At 38.7% G+C, this 13326-nt stretch overlaps 1 protein-coding gene and 1 non-coding gene across 7 annotated transcripts in view; both read right to left on the bottom strand.

Moving 5' to 3' along the window:
- Positions 1–13326, bottom strand: part of LDAH (lipid droplet associated hydrolase) — a 110583-nt gene that overhangs the window by 54107 nt on the left and 43150 nt on the right. The window contains exon 5 of one of the 6 annotated variants that reach the window (XR_009615100.3): positions 10022–13325. The exons of the other annotated variants lie outside the window; for them this stretch is intronic. The gene's annotated coding sequence lies outside the window, so the exon portion shown is untranslated. Of the gene's footprint in view, positions 1–10021; position 13326 lie in introns of those variants that run through there. 6 annotated transcript variants of the gene reach the window in all.
- On the bottom strand, positions 7120–7204 carry TRNAQ-CUG (transfer RNA glutamine (anticodon CUG)). The gene has a single exon. It is a non-coding gene; the product is annotated as a tRNA-Gln (tRNA).

The following is a 13326-nucleotide window of genomic DNA, read 5'->3' on the forward strand; positions in this document are numbered from 1 at the left end:
CCCTCTGCCTTAGCACTGGCACTCACTCATATCCCAGAGCCTCTTAGAGTCCTAGCCACTATGAACCTTATAGTCTGATGAGATTTGAATAGGACTGTATTGTTCTGAAAAGGAACCTTCTTTACTCTAGCAGTATGATGAATGATGACTTAATCCCAACTGTGATTTTTTTAAAAAAAATCACATTCAAATAACAATCATGAAGAGACCATCAAAACACATACCTATCAACAATCCAAATTATTCTGGGAATGGTGGGGGGGACACAGGTTAATAAAAAATCACCAGGAAGGACAAAAGCCTAGCTGACTGAGTAGAGGATGAAGAGTAGGTAGGACAGGTAAGATCTGAGCATTGCTGATACTGCGAAAGATGCTGCTACCGACTTGGTGACAGTACTGGTCTTAGGGGTGGGTTTTCCTGCAGAGAGACCAGGAAGTTGACCTCACCTTTTTACTTGTCACCCTTTTATCTGTTATCGATTGCTGTCTAACAAATTACCAAAACTTTTCTCTCCTGAACCAACTTTCTGTTATGAACTCTTACAAAGTGCTTTCTTAAAAAACAAAGAAAATACATAATCATTAAATGCTTATAGCAGTGAAGAAACATATGCCATTAAAGGAAATCTTAAAAAGTTTTTTAAATGTTTATTTTTGAGAGAAAGAAAGAGACAGCATGAGCAGGGGAGGGGCAGAGAAAGAGGGAGACACAGAATCCAAAGCAGGCTCCAGGCTCTGAGCCGTTAACACAGAGCCCAAAGTGGGGCTCGAACCCACGAACCGTGAGATCATGACCTGAGCTGAAGTCGGACGCTCAACTGACTGAGCCACTCAGGCGCCCCGAAAGGAAAATTTTAAAACACAAAGTAAATAGAAAAAAAATCACCCCCAAACTCACCACTCAAACACAATCACTATATTCACCTTGGTAATTTTATTTTCAAGCTTTTAAATGTATGTTTTCATTTAATATAGTTTTACTCATACATTCTGTATATATTTTAATACTCTCCTTAACATTCTATAACTCTTGTGTACTACAGCACCCTTTGGGAATATATTTTGATAGTTGCACATTCTATAGTCCATTTAACCTTTCCTTTAGGGCGGAACATTAGGGTGTTTCCAATTTTTTTGCTACAACAAATGACAAGTTTTTGTACATGAGTGTTTTCTCTATCTTTGAGATTTTTTTCTTAATATAGATTCCAAAGAAAAGAATTAGTAGGTTCAAAGGGTATGGGCATTTTTTATAGGAATTATTTTTTTCTGATAACACACAGTCATTGTAAAATAGCAGAAACAATGTAGAGTCTCTACCTCCAACATACCCTTAACTCTAAACCCAGAGATCACTAATATAAGCCACCTGGTGTTTACCAGTTCAGACTTTCTACAAGTGTATACAGAAGTATATACACATACAACATTAAACTTTTCTTAAATACTGCTACTATTGTAGCAGCTCATTTTGATAACTGTCGAGGTCCATTTAGCAAGCATTATGAAGTGCTTCTATATACTCAATAAGCAGACATTATTAAATACTACCATATACTAATTTATTAAGCACTGTGTCATGTGTTGTGCTAGGTACATATTTTTTGATAGATTTTATTAGCTCTTCTTTAGTGAGTTATCTGTTCATGTCCTCTGTGCCTTTATTGAAAAAGCTACTGTTCTTTTTATTGATTTCTACAAATTCTCTATAATAAGAAGCTAACCTTTTAGCTTAGTGGCTAGGAGCATGGACTTTGGAGTCAAACACACATGGGTTCAAATCCTACCACAGGCACTTACCAGCTGTTTAACCCTGAGCAAGTTACTTCTGTCTGAGGTCTCAGTTTCCTCATGTAGAAAATGGGAACAGGAGCCCCTCAAAGAGTTGCTGGGTAGATTAAGTAAGACCCACAAATGATAGCAACAGTAATATACTAACTGCCACAGCAAAAAATAGTTCATAATTTAATCTTTAATAATTCTAAATATCTACAAGAGAACTAAGTATCTTCTACAAAATTTTATACCCTAATATGCAACAATGCATAACAGTTCAAATTTTCATTGTTTTCTTATTAGATAAAACAATATTGAGAGGAGGTGCTGTATTATTCTCTAAGCATGAAAACTCAAGTTAGATAGGTTTAAAATGACCTACATAAAATTATGATCTATCCATACTTTTCTGTAAACAATTTCACGTTCAGTTTAAAAAGGTACGTGTTGAGCTACAAAAGCAATTTATGGTACATTTAGTATGTTAAGTCTCTCTGTCTACTACATCAACCTTCAAAGTTACATTTACTTTTTTGCCTTCCTGAAATTTAAGATCTTACAAACCAACTGTAAAAAAACATTTTGGGGACAAGGAAATCTGAATATTGACTATATTAGATGATATCAAAGAATTATCATTTTGTTAGCTGTGATAATGACATGGTGATTATATAACAAAAAGCCCCCTTTTCAAGATGCCCAATGAAGTCTTTATGGGTAAAATACCATGAGGGTTACAATTCAACTGAAAGTATTTAAGAAAAAAAAAAGGCAAAGGTAACAAAATACTAGTAGCTATATTAATCTGGATAATGGGTTCTGTAAATTCATTATACAATTACAATTATTTTTATTTTTCTGTTTGAAGTTTTTCATGATAGAAATTTTAGATGATCAATTTAAAAAGGAGTCTCTTTTTCCTTTCCATCTATATTAGCTTAGATAGCTGTATTCGTGCTTTGCTGAGATGGACTGCAACTAAATATAACTTTAAACTGCTTTATATTTTTTTAATGTTTATTTATTTTGAGACAGAGAGAGAGAGAGAGAGAAAGAGGAAGCAGGGGAGGGGCAGAGAGAGAGAGAGAGAGAGAGAGAGAGAGAGAGGAGAGAGAGAATCCCAAGCACACTCCACGTTGTCAGCACAGAGCCCAATGTGGGGCTCAATTCCATGAAGCATGGGATCATGACCTGAGCTGAAATCAAGAGTAGGATGGTCAACCAACTGAGCTGCCCAAGCGCCCCACCTTTACACTGCTTTAAACTACTTGAACACCTTTCCCAGGCTATGTCTAAATTTCCTATCTCCAAAACAAGGTGGTTAGCTAAAGGCCCACATACAACAGTTGACTGATGACTTCCGCCACCAGAAGAACATTCTCAGAATTTGTTATAATGCCACAAATACAGCTACTTCAGTGCCTAGAGACACAATAACATAGGCATTGGGGTTTGCTGGAATGCAGAGGCCACTGCAAAACATAAGATTGAGAACTCGCACCCTGAAGTGTGGGGCTTAAGTCAGCTTCTGCTCACAGACTTCTGCTACCTTGCCACTTAAATCCAAGAAAGACAGTGAAATATACGTTCCCACCCCAGGTTTGACCCTGATAACTCAAGGAAATGAGAAAATACTTCTTGGGAGTGTTGTTTCCCTGAACAATCTGGATATCCGCACCTCTACTCAAGAGGGTCACTGTGCTTGTGGATCGGATCGTAGGCAGAAAGAGCTAGGATACGTGAAATACAGAAAAAAAGAACTTTCCTGTAGAGAACCTGATTAGCATTCCTCCTGCTTCCAAGGGAGGATGTGAGAAGACAGAGCTGACATGTTCCCGAAAGACCAGGGGCAGATTTAATTGTCCACGGAATCTCCATACGTTCTGTGTTCCCAGCTTCTGGAAAGTTTGGTGGGAGCATGCACCAGCATCACCTGCAGCACGGATAGCTAGGTCTCAGCCCTAACGTCTCAGATTCAGTACGTCTGAGTGGGACCCAATAATCTACATTGCTAACAAGACCCCAAGTAATGCTGATGCTGCTTTGAGAAATGCCGGCTTAGATATCTGAATGAGTGCCTCCTATCATCTATTGTATTCTACTCACAACTATGCCTGGGCCAGGAAGCGGTGGTGATAACATGAGTGTAGGCAGCATATAAGGCTGTTTGGCTAGTAGCCACTTCACTTCACTTGCATTACTTGTTCCTTTAAACACATGTCATTAACTCCCAATATACTGGGTCTGTGAGAGGATGGGGAGAATTTTCCATATTTGATAGTACCATGGATACACAAATACTAAAATGGTTCAATATTTAAATCAGAAAAGTGCTCAGAAATACTCAGATGAAACACATTAGATAAAGTACTAAGTATTAACATGCATGAAGAATGTTTTATTATAAACCCCTGTTTTCACTTTCTTGCAGCTTTCCAAAAAAATTAGCCCTTTGTGGTGAAATTTTCCATGCTTGGTTTCAGCCCAAAGGTGATTTTTTTTTTTTTTGCACAGTTTGAGAAAAATATATTAAATAGTTTTTGAGTTATGAAAAGATGAAAAAAGCCCACACAATTTTTCCACTTTGAAAGCAATTTTAGGATTTTTTAAAAAATATGCAGATGACTAAAAAATGGCTGAAGTCAAAAAGTTGAAACTTTCCATGTGTTCAGCTTTCAGCAAGGTAGTCTCCTGGGTAATTCAGAAAAGATAATGTGTATGCATACACATAAACAGATAAGTAAATACATTTAAATAAATGCATAAGTGATTGGTAAAATAGCATTTCATCATATTCTATATAAACCTGCCTCAGAACAGGGGATTTATTATTTTCTGAAATGGAGTCTTTCACCAAGCAGAGTAGCTAGCTGTTGACTGCCTGACCTCTGTGGTTTTCACGTACCAGGGGTCACTCATGGTTCACAAGGACACAAGTGTGGCATTCCTGTGCCCTTTGTCTACAGAACCACCCACTTCCTTCCATACTCCATCTCCCCTCTGCCCCCAGCTCCGTCCTAGGATTCTGATTCATTGTCTTCTGAGTTCAATTTCTGCCCTTGGCCCATGCCTGAACACCAAGTCCCTTTATCTTCCTTGCTCTAGAAAACACACAGGTTCTCATTCCTCCTAATTCTCTCTGAGCTCCCCATGAAAGCATTGACCTGCTTCCCATTAAAGTCTTCCTTGTGTATTTAAAGAGCTCAAGTATTAAAGAAACAGCAGTAGAAATCTTACATTTAGGCCCAAGAGGTTTTGGTGGTTTGTCAAAGTAACTTACTCTACCCCTTATCATCATGACCCCCCCTAGCTACCTCACCTGGAAAACAGATAATGGAAAAGTCAGAAAACAGAAGGCAGAGTCCTGGTTCTGCCGCTTCATGGCTAACTGACATAAAAGTCAGACACGTAACTCTCTGGAACTATGGTCTCTCCATCACAAAATGGAAAAAATTAGGTTGTTTCTTGTCCTTATTACATGTAAACTTGTTTTGCAAATTTCAAATGAATGTTGGGTATAATTGTTAGTGATGACAATAGATCAATTTTAAAAACTGTTTCAGGTTTCTAGACTCAAATGAAGAACCAAGTTAAATCACAAAAACACTTTTGAAAGGGTTTAGTCCAAGATTAATAAAAATTCAATTTTCCTAGTTTCCAAGTGTGCAAGTTTAAGAGACAAATAGATGATGATGATCCTCCAACAAATGTTCCCATTTCTCTTTCATTCTCAACATCGCTCTCTGCATGGGCTATTCCTCTCAGCATGTGAAATGCTCTCCCACTTACAGGGAAAAAAATGTTCTCTTGACCAGTGTACTCTTTAAGTTATCATCTTGTCTCCTCCTCTTCACTGGCCAATTCCTGGAACACGATCCATTTATCACCTAACTGCTTGCAATCTCCTTCTCCCACTATTTCACTACAAACGTTCTCTTACGGGTCATTAATGGCCTTCTGGTTACCAATACTAGAAGCTTGAAGTTCTCTTTGAACTCAACTCTGCTACCCTATTTCAGTTATCTATTTTCACATAATGTACCATCCCCCAACTTATGGTTTAAAACCACAATGATTACTCTTTCTTATTCTGTGGGGTCAGGAATTCAAACAGGGCTCAGCCGGACTTCTGTTCCATGTGGCATTGGCTGGTCACTCCCTGGGCTGCATTCAGTAGCAAATGAGATAGGCTGAAAGGTCCAAGGTTTCACTCACACCTGGTTCCTCCTATGTGGCCAGCATGGGCTTTTTCACAGCATGATGGTCTCAGGCAGTTGGACTTTTGTATATGGCAGCTGGCTTCCAAGAGGGAAGAAATGGAAGTTCCCAGTCCCCTTAAGCTGAGAATTATTAGAATATCACTTCCACTGTATCCCATTGGTGAAAGTCACATGCCCAGCCCAAATGCAAAAGAGAAGGGAAAGGGACTTCATCTCTTGAGAGAGGAATGGCAAAGAATCTTTGGCCATCTTTAATCCACCATGTATCCACATCTTCCTTGACATTCTCCTTTCTCTTCTCTTACTCAGTGGTACACTCCAGCTTAGGGTAATGGCTTTCAATTTTTTTTAAACCTTAACTCACAGTAAGATATACATTCTACATTGTAATGTAGGATATCAACACACTCCATAAAAAGTGAAACAGAAGTTTCGCAATACAATACACTAATACTTTCCATTCTACCTTATTAGATATATTTTTACAAATGCTATTTTATTGTTCACAAACAAGTTTCTCTGCTCTGAGGAGGATGACACTTTGCAGCCTCCTTACACTCTGCAGTCTGTTGATGGCAGACTTGGTCGTATAAATTGCTGTGTCTAATGCTGTGTGAAGAGCGACAAATGTCACTTCCAGGCAGAGGTTTTAAAATGCAGTGGCTGGTTCATTATTTCCTTTTTATCTTCTGCCATGAGACTGGAATATTCCAGATGGAAGCTACTCCATCAATCTGGATTCTAGATTAAGAGTGCAAGGTGAGAACTACATGGGGCGAGTAATCCCCAAAAGACTTGTATCATGAACAGTAAATAAGCGTTTGTTGTTAAAAGCTACTGACCCTGTGTTACTATAGCACGGTCTACCCTATCTTGACTGAAGCCACTGCAGTGGCTTCAGAATCCACGAATGGACTGTAGTTGTTATTTTGGAAAATTATTACATCTTTTTCCTCTTCCTCTTCTTTTTTTTAAAAAAATTTTTTAAAAAATGTTTATTTATTTTTGACAGAGAGAGAGAGAGAGAGAGAGACAGACAGAGCATGAATGGGGGAGGGGCAAAGAGAGAGAGGGAGACACAGAATCTGAAGCAGGCTCCAGGCTCTGAGCTGTCAGCACAGAGCCCGAAGCGGGGATTGAACCCACGAACTGGGAGATCATGACCTGAGCCAGAGTCAGACGCTCAACCGACTAAGCCACCCAGGCGCCCCTCTTCCTCTTCTTCATCCTCCTCTCTATCAAAGAAACTCATTCTCCTCATATATATCTATGACCCGTTTCTTTCCTCTCTTAACAATTTCCCTTGGCAAATTCCATATACTGTCTTCATTATTTCTCATCTGAACTAGTAGTAAACCTGCCCATCACTTGGTTGTTAGCTTCTTAGTCTACACTCTCTCCCCAGTTCACTCACCTTTTTCTTGAGACATTAATATTTCTGATGCAGGACTATTATCATCACAGGTCCTTCAGTGGCTCCTTGCTGTCCAAGAAATAGAGTCCAAACCTCGAGCCCAAACTTTCTTGTTCCCACTTCTATCAGCCTCGGTTCTCACTTCCCACGGCTCCCTTCATGCACACTATGCTGCACCCTAATCAGATCGCTCACTGCTCTCTTCATGTGTCCAGGGATAAAAACCATTTTTTTTCATACTGTTCCCACTGCTTAGAATATATAACAACCCCCTACCACCCAAACATCGAACTCTCTACTCCTACACATTTCTAAGTACTAACTCAGTCTTCCCCTGCTCAAATACCAGCTCTTCACAAAGTCTTCTGATCTTCTCAGTGAGGGGCCATCTCTTTCTTCAAAACATTCAGAGCCTTAAGGTACCTCCTCATTTTGCCTTCCGTTTCTTAACACTTAATCTAGGGACAGGTCTCTCACAACAGTCACTTTGACATGTGAATGATCTCCTATTCTTCCCCCTCCCTCCAGTTTATCTCCACTGTTGATGTTATATGGATATTTCTCACAAGCATATCTAACTTTGACTGCAGACATGAAGGTTCATCAGAATATAGTGGAAGTGCACCACAGTCTAAATAATCTCATTGCTTGCAGAATATTCTTTTTCCTTACTGCAGACAAGAGGCACTCTTAAATCAACACACATGTGATTTAACATGCTATTTTAACTCTTTCAGTAAAAATTTTCAAGCTTCTCAGCTGTACTTGCAGTGTGTTTTGAGTCTCTCAAATTTTGAGTACCTAAAACACCACCAGGGATCCCAAAAGAAACAAAAGAAAGCTCCGAGCAGTAACAAATCCATGTACTTAATTTCATCAATTTTACTCTTGTATATTCATTTAAGACCTGTCCATTCTTTTTTTTTTTTTTAACGTTTATTTATTTTGGAGACAGAGAGAGACAGAGCATGAACGGGGGAGGGTCAGAGAGAGAGAGAGGGAGACACAGAATCTGAAACAGACTCCAGGCTCTGAGCTGTCAGCACAGAGCCCGACGCGGGGCTCGAACTCACGGACCGCGAGATCATGACCTGAGCCGAAGTCAGCCGCTTAACCGACTGAGCCACCCAGGCGCCCCAAGACCTGTCCATTCTTAACACAAAATTCTAACATGATTATCTTTTTTCTCTACTAGCAACAAACTGCAGTAAGAAACTGCAATAGGGAAGAAACACGGAGCCTAACACTGAGGAAGGAGACAGAGAAACTGTAAAATAAACAGACAAGTTTTTATTTTTATTTTTTAAAAGCACTATTATATAAGGAACTTTAGGACATAGGAAACTTCCTTTGATTGTGTTTTACTATAGTATAATAACACTTTTTCAAAATGATGTCCTTGAACCACTAATTCCTCCATAATCAATATGCATTGTTGAAGGATGCAGATGCAGATAAGGATGCAGATAAATAATAAATTTTAGACACAGTTTTATCCAACTGGATAAAAGAATCTGGTGTTTCAAAAAGTGAGTTCAAGTAATCTGGAAATTTCATTTAGAGAGAAGACATTTTTGCCAAGCAGACAGACAAAGGAAGCTCTATGTTATTGTGCATTTTCCCCAAGAAAAGGCCAAATGATATAAAAAATTAAGGTTTTGAAGGATCTGCTATCCCTGGAAGGGAATGAAGTGTTTTCATAAAGTGCTATATAAATACTTAGAGGAAAATAAAAGTTAAATTACTTGAGGTTCACCTCAAGACTCAGTGCTGAGTCTACTTAAGAATCAAGGGCTTTCAACTCCCAACCTTGAACTTTATGCAAACAATTTACTGGCAAAATCAGATGGCACATTTTTTTAACATACATAGGATCAATGTTGAAAGAAGATTCTAAATAGTGGGGATAAGACTACTATTTCTGCTCTGATTACTCCACCTCTAGCTCCGAATTGCTAAAACAGCATTCATTCATGGAATCTCCTGTTCCCTGAGCTGCAATGTAATGGACCACGTGCAGCTTGTTGCGTATAGTCCACGAGTATAGTGAGCTATTGGCAGGCTCTGTTATCATCCTAAGTTTGAAAGACCCATCAAATATCTTCTTAGACTCTCTTTATACCCACAGCTAACATAACAGGACCCCACCCCTGGATTCAGACAGAGCTGAGACTGCATCCTGGCAAGGGACTGTGCTCTCAGTTCCCATCCATGAAAAGAAAGATGGGACAAGACTGTTCCCAAAGCCCATCTCAGTTCTAAGATCCTATGAGTCTAAAACTATGTTTATTATTAGAAGTTATGACAGCTACTATTTAACAGTCTTCCAAATATCTATTTTCTCTAGCTTCTATTTAAATTCTTTATTCTGGACATTACTGTCAAAACATAGGAAGCATTTCGATAATTCTATGTAACAAATTTGCTTAAAGAAACAAAAAAAATTTTAATTCTAGATTTTTAAAGAAGCCATTTTTTTTAGTATATTTAAATATAGGTCAGATAATACATCTAAAGTGTACAATAAGTTACTTAAAATGATTTTAAGACCAAAGTTTCCTATAATTAGTTATAAAAATATTATAAAGAACTGAACCAAAATAAAAGCAAATAAACCAGCTACTAAACTACACATATGTCTTCAAAATCTTATGGGAGTCAAATATTCCAGTAAAAATAACAGAAGAGATGGAAACACAAGTTTCTTATTATCACACTTCATATGTTATAAAACATAACAGCTAACTTATTTTTGGCAAAATGATTAGGGATTGCAACACTCTGGCTTACACAAACTTATTTGATTGTCCAATGCATCTTAAATGGAGCGTGTCATGCTAACTTCAGGCATGCAGGCACCGTGCCGTCTTAGAGTAGCCCAGAGACACTGAAATTTCAACACTTCAGCAGGGATCACACCACCGATATTAACTGGGCCAGGTGTTTAAAGAGGGGTGGGGGGAACTTCAACAATGCAGTTAATTGAAACCAGATAAAGCTTTTGAATAATAATAAAAAAAATCATACAGATGTTCACCGTCTTCCCCGGGTGACCTTTATGGACAATTTATCGCACGCGTTATTTTCTAGAAAACACCCGCTTTAAGAAAACACAGTTTCACATGTCCCTCTGAAAACTCTATAATCACAGTATGAGTTATGTCTTCACAAACAGAGTACGTTAAGCTCATGTTTCATCTTCCTTTCCCCTTTTCACCACTATTTCAAGGGCAAGAACACCTGGAAGTAGAGCAATAATTAGAAAGCTCTAAAGCTAAAGGAGCTGTAAGAAGCTGCATTAACCTTAAGATGCATTTGTATTTTTTTCCCAATAGATCTGTGAATGCAGGCCAAAATGGAGAGATGGGTTCAAAACAGGTGTGTTCAACAACTGCTTTCAAATATGCACAAGAGAAACCATACGTCACATTCAGAATCGAGAAACAAACAAAAACCAAAAAGATCGGTGATTAAGTTAATAGACTGTGAAGGACTCAGAAATGAATATTTTCTTCTCTATGTTTACAGAATAGTGTATTTGTCAGGGCTCCCCAGAAGGAAAAAACCAATAGGAGATACACACACACACACACACACACGCATGCACGCACAAAGATATAGATATATATAAAAGGAGACTTATTATAGGAACTGGTTCACATGATTATGGAGGCCCACAATATACCATCTGCAAGCTGGGAACCAGGAAAGCCAGTGGTATGATTCGGTCCGAGTTTGAAGGCCTGAGAACCAGAGGAGCTGATGGTGTAAGGCCCAGAGTTGAAGCCCAGTGAACTCAGAGCTCCAGTGTCAGAGGTCAGGAAAAGATGGATGTCTCAACTGAAGAAGAGAGATAAAGAATCCTCCTTTCTTGAGTTTTGTTCTATTTGGGACCTGGATGGATTGGAGTATGCCCACTCACAATGATGAGAGCAAATCTTCTTTTCTCAGTCAACTGATGGAAATGCTAATCTCTTCTGGAAACATCCTCAGACATACTGAGAAATGTTTTACCAGCTATCTGGCTTTCCCTTAGCCTTATGAGTCAAGTTGACACATAAAATTAGCCACCACAAATGGGGGCTCCTAGGTGGCTCAGTCGGTTAAGCATCAGACTCTTGATACTGGCTTGGGTCATGATCTCATGGTTTGTGAGACTGAGCCCCATGCCCAGCACAGAGCCTGCTTGGGATTCTCTCTCCCTCTCTCTCTGCCCCCACCCCCACACCTCTGCTTGTGCATGCACTGTCTCAAAATAAATAAATAAATAAAAATTATCACAAATGGTAATGCTATTATTATTTCAAATATGCCAAGGACTCTTTTCTTTAAAATATGTATTTTTTAAGTGTTTAAAACACCTGGGATAACTAATAACCCAAAATGCTATTTCATATCAGTTTGCTATACTCTATTTGACAGGATAAACTCACCTCTATACTGGGAAATAAATGCATTCTTTTAATTTATATAGATCTATGTATCTACATACTTGATTGTACACCACACAAGTGGAATCCTAACTGTAGTAGTGGTGTGGCAGGCATCCTCTGACATGGCTCCCAGTGATCCTTACTTTCTAATATTCATGCTCTAGTGTAATCTGTTCCTCGAGTCGCGGGGGTGGGGCTAGACCTAGTGATTTACTTCTAACAAATGGAATACTGTAAAAGTAATGGGATATGATTTCTGTAATGAGGTTACAGTCTGTGACTTCCATTTTGCAATCAGACTCTTCCTCTGGCTCTTCTACCTTAGTTGCTCTAATGAGGCAAGTTAGAAAGACTCTCCCATGTTAAGGAACTGAGGGTGAACTCCACCCAAGTGCCAGCAATGAACCAAGGTCATCATTCCAAAAGCCCTCAAGGAATGGAGTCCTGCCAACAACCCCATAAGTGAGCTTAGAAGCACCTCTGTCTCAATTCAAATCTTCAAATGAGACTGTAGCCCTGGAAGACACCTTGATTGCAGTCTCATAAGATCATAAGATCAGCCAGATCCCAGACCCACAGAAACTGTGAGAGGATAAACGTGTATGGTTTTATGCTATTACGCTTTGGGGCAATTTGTTACTTGCTGTTGATAACTAATATAGTACTTAACTTAATTAGTGAGCCAATGGTTCCACTGTCATTTCCATCATCATAATAATAGCTAATACCTATTGTGGAACTTCTAAGGTCTAGACAGCATTCTTACTTCTTTATATAATTCCTCACAAAAATCCTTTGGGGAACATATTATTATCCCTATTTCACAGATGAGGAAACAGAGGTACAGAGATACTCCATAACTTGTCCCAGGTCACACAGACAAAATATGACACTGACTGTTTGAACGTAGGTAGGTGTCTTAGCTCTGGAACCAGGGCTTATGGCAACTGTGTAAGCAGAAGCACTGAGTGGCAGGGCTGGGCACTGTGAAGATGGTAACCTCATCACACAGTACTGGAGGAGATTTAGAAGGCACAAAAGAGATTAGAAGCCAAGCCAAATGCTAAAAACAGAAATGAAATCTCTCCTTTCTGATTAAGATGGCTTATCCATGGGAAAAAAAATAGAAACAATAAAACAGCAAATGGATTGCAATCTTGAATTTATCAAAATCACATTCAGAAATGAAAAATACATTTTCTTATACTCAATAAAAGAAAGTTAACAATTTCCATTTGGTATTAAAAAACACACCCACGGAGGCTATAGTTGTACATTTCCTAAAGGCGATTATAAGAAGTAAGTGTGCCAAGCTGGTAGAAAAAGAAAATTCCTAGTGAGCTCCGAAACTCCACTAGATGTATTTTATCATATGGAATGAGATTCCAGGAAGGAATCACTTTCAATCTTGCATTTGGATTACAAGGTTAAATAGTACTCCCTCACACCCCGTACTTATGTAAGATCACAGTTATCAGACC

Source organism: Panthera onca, chromosome A3 (assembly GCF_046562875.1).
Source record: "Panthera onca isolate mPanOnc1 chromosome A3, mPanOnc1 haplotype 2, whole genome shotgun sequence".
Classification (NCBI taxonomy): Eukaryota; Metazoa; Chordata; class Mammalia; order Carnivora; family Felidae; genus Panthera; species Panthera onca.